Raw genomic sequence first — 4,224 nt, forward strand, 5'->3', positions numbered from 1 at the left:
ATGTAGACATTCTGAAGGATGAGATAGAATTACACAGCACATATAGAAACATAATAAGGATGAGATTGGCTAGATGCAGTGACTCATGCTGTCATCCCAGCACTTTGGGAAGCCGGGGTGGGAGGATTGCGTGAGCTCAGGAGTTTGAGACCCGTGTGAGCAACAACAACAACAAATAATAAAACTAAAATAAAAAGAATCAGACAAAGATAGGAAAAACGATATTTAAAGATACTGCAAGCTTTGCGCAGTGGCAGTATTGTAGCCAATGAGGTTTATCCGAGGTGCGATTATTGCTAGTTGAAAACTTTTCCCAACACCCCGCCATGATGACTTGAAATATAGTCAGCATTGGCAATTTTTGGCAGTTTCTACATGCACTGAATTAAAAAAAATTGCATTTACTTATGTGCAACATAAAAGATCTAGTTGCTCTCATTAAAATATAATAGGTAACAACATTTTCTGCAATATACTAAAACATTAATAGTAATCAATTTAGCAAGAATATGATTTAATGTGTTTTATTATTTAAAAAAATCTTTCTTCAACACTTTATGTATAGTAATCTGGGTCTAAGTACAAATATTTAATTTTTTTTAATTGCAAGCCCACAACGAACATCATATATTTAATTTTTATGACTGACATAGATGAAAAAGTTTCTCAGCCAGGGGCAATGGCTCATGCCTGTAATCCCGCCACTTTGGGAGGCTGAGGTGGGTAGATCACCTGAGGTCAGGAGTTCAAGACCAGCCCTAACCAACGTGGAGAAACCTCGTCTCTACTAAAAATACAAAATTAGCTGGACATGGTGGCGCATGCCCGTAATCGCAGCTACTCGGGAGGCTGAGGCAGGAGAATTGCTTGAATCTGGGAGGCGGAGGTTGCGGTGAGCCGAGATCGCACCGTTGCACTCCAGCCTGGGCAACAAGAACAAAACTCCATTTCAAAAAAACTAAAAAGGTTCTCTAGGTCAAACTGTTTCCAGTGTGTTTTCTAATTTTGAATCAAGAGTTCATCTTCAAGCCCACCACAGTGGCTCACACCTGTAATCCCAGCACTTTGGGAGGCTGAGGCGGGAGGATGGCTTGAGGCTAGGAGTTTGAGACCAGCCTGAGTAACAGAGTGAGACCCCACTGTACTTCAGTGCTGGTGACAGAGTGTGACCCCATCTCCATTAAAGAGAGACTGGGAGAGTGCGCGCGAGAGACGGGGAAAGAAAGTGTGGCAACACCAGCTCAACTAGGCCTACAAAACGCTACATCCCCCATCACAGAAGAACTCACTGCCTTCCATGACCACACCCTTATAATTATTTTCCTAATTAGCTCATTAGTCCTATATATTATCTCTTTAATGCTTACTGCAAAACTAACTCACACCAGCACTATAAATGCTCAAGAAATCGAAATAATCTGAACTATCCTACCCGCAATCATTCTTATTATAATTGCCCTCCCATCTCTACGCATTTTATATATAACAGACGAATTTAATAAACCCTACCTAACCCTTAAAGCAATTGGCCATCAGTGGTATTGAAGCTATGAATACTCGGACTATGAGGACCTGGCCTTTGACTCTTATATTATACCAACATATTTCCTCGAGCCAGGCGAATTCCGACTTCTTGAAGTAGATAATCAAACAACCTTACCAATAGAAGCAGATATCCGTATATTAATCTCATCACAAGATGTTCTACATTCATGAGCCGTCCCATCACTAGGCGTTAAAGCGGATGCAATCCCAGGCCGCTTAAATCAAGCCATACTAGCCTCAATACGGCCAGGACTATTTTACGGACAATGCTCAGAAATTTGTGGGTCAAACCACAGCTTTATAACTATTGTTCTAGAATTTATTTACTTCCAAGATTTCGAAGTATGAGCCTCATACTTATATATTGTATCACTGTAAAGCTATTCAGCATTAACCTTTTAAGTTAAAGACAGGGAGAACCTCTCTCTACAGTGAATGCCTCAACTAGATATCTCACCATGACCAATGGTGATTCTATCAATAGTTGTAACTCTATTTTATGCTATTCAACTAAAAATGCTAAATTTTTTTTTTTTTTGAGACGGGGTTTTTGCTCTTGTTGCCCAGGCTGGAGTGCAATGGCGCGATCTCGGCTCACCACAACCTCCGCCTCCTAGGTTCAGGCAATTCTCCTGCCTCAGCCTCCTGAGTAGCTGGGATTATAGGCATGCGCCACCATGCCCAGCTGATTTTTTTTTTTTTTGTATTTTTAGAAGAGATGGGGTTTCACTATGTTGACCAGGATGGTCTCGATCTGTTGACCTCGTGATCCACCCGCCTCGGCCTCCCAAAGTGCTGGGATTACAGGCGTGAGCCACCGCGCCCGGCCTAAAAATGCTAAATTTTATTTTCCACATTACCCCACTATCAAAATTAACTAAAACACAAAACCAAAAACAACTTGAGAATTAAAATGAACCAAAATCTATTTGCCTCTTTTAGCATGCCTATAATCCTGGGAATCCCCCTAGTAGTATTAATTATTCTATTTCCCACCACACTAATTATGTCCTCTAATAACCTAAAGAACAACCGATTTTCTTCCCTCCAACAATGACTAATCCAACTTATACTAAAACAAATAATGGTAACCCACACCACCAAAGGACGAACCTGATCCCTTATACTTCTAACCCTAATTACTTTTATTGCCCTAAGTAATCTTCTCGGACTTACACCCTACGCATTTACACCTACCACACAACTATCATTAAATCTAGGCATGGCAATTCCCCTGTGAATAGCAACCGTACTTATAGGACTTCGATTTAAAACAAAAGCAACCCTTGCCCACCTCTTACCTCAAGGAACACCTATCCCACTCATCCCCATACTTATTATTATTGAACCAATTAGCCTTTTCATTCAACCTATAGCACTAGCTGTACGATCAACAGCCAACATCACAGCAGGCCACCTATTAATGCACCTACTCGGAGACACTACACTAACCCTTCTTTCTATTTACCTCTCTTCCTCCGTAATCACCGTTATCGTCATTATTCTATTAATTACCCTAGAACTAGGCGTAGCCCTGATCCAAGCCTATGTTTTCACACTCCTAGTAAGTCTCTACCTGCACAATAATGCATAGTAATCACCCACCCCGCCTCCTATAATGACACACCAAACACACGTTTATCATATAGTAAACCCAAGCCCTTGACCACTAACAGGGGCTCTATCGGCTTTCCTATTAACCTCCGGCTTAGTTTTATGGTTCCATTTCTACTACACCCCCCTACTTACTGCAGGTCTATTAGCCAGTGCAATAACAATGTCTCAGTGGTGACGTGATGTAGTACGAGAAAGCACATATCAAGGCCATCACACTGTACCCGTCCAAAAAGACCTTCGATACGGAATAGTCCTATTTATTATCTCAGAAGTCTTCTTCTTCGCTGGGCATTCTATCACTCAAGCCTAGCCCCAACCCCTCAAACAGGGGGACACTGGCCTCCCACAGGCATCTTTCCCCTAAATCCAATGGAAGTGCCACTTCTGAATACAGCTGTCCTACTCGCCTCAGGAGTCACAATTACCTGAGCACATCATAGCCTAATAGAAGCTGACCGAGAAGAATCAACCCAAGCACTGTCCTTAACTATTGCACTAGGAGTTTACTTTACCTATCTTCAAATATCAGAATACTCTGAAACTTCCTTTACTATTTCTGACGGAATTTACGGCTCCACATTCTTTATAGCCACAGGCTTCCATGGCCTACACGTTATTATTGGAACTGCCTTCCTCGCCACATGCTATATTCGCCAACAATTATATCACTTTACATCCAACCACCACTTCGGCTTTGAAGCCGCCGCATGATACTGACACTTCATAGATGTAGTATGACTATTCCTCTATATCTCTATCTACTGATGAGGGTCCTATTCTCTTAGTATAAGCAGTACCATTGACTTCCAATTAATAAGCCTCGATAAGCCCGAGAGAGAATAATTAATTTAACACTAACCCTAGTAACTAATACCCTGCTAGCTCTATTACTAATTATTATTACATTCTGAGTACCACAATTAAATATTTATACAGAAAGCCTGTAATCCCAGCGACTCAGGAGGCTGGGGCAGGAGAATTGCCTGAACCCGGGAGGCGGAGGTTGCGGTGAGCCGAGATCGCGCCATTGCACTCCAGCCTGGGTAACAACAGCGAAACTCC

At 41.9% G+C, this 4,224-nt stretch overlaps 1 non-coding gene across 1 annotated transcript; it reads left to right on the top strand.

Moving 5' to 3' along the window:
• Positions 1-239: 239 nt before the first annotated feature.
• LOC119473816 lies at positions 240-386 on the top strand. Its single transcript, XR_005203052.1, has one exon. It is a non-coding gene; the product is annotated as a U4 spliceosomal RNA (small nuclear RNA).
• The last annotated feature ends 3,838 nt before the right edge of the window (positions 387-4,224 follow it).

The sequence above is a fragment of the Cebus imitator genome, unplaced genomic scaffold, assembly GCF_001604975.1.
Source record: "Cebus imitator isolate Cc_AM_T3 unplaced genomic scaffold, Cebus_imitator-1.0 Scaffold187, whole genome shotgun sequence".
NCBI lineage: Eukaryota > Metazoa > Chordata > Mammalia > Primates > Cebidae > Cebus > Cebus imitator.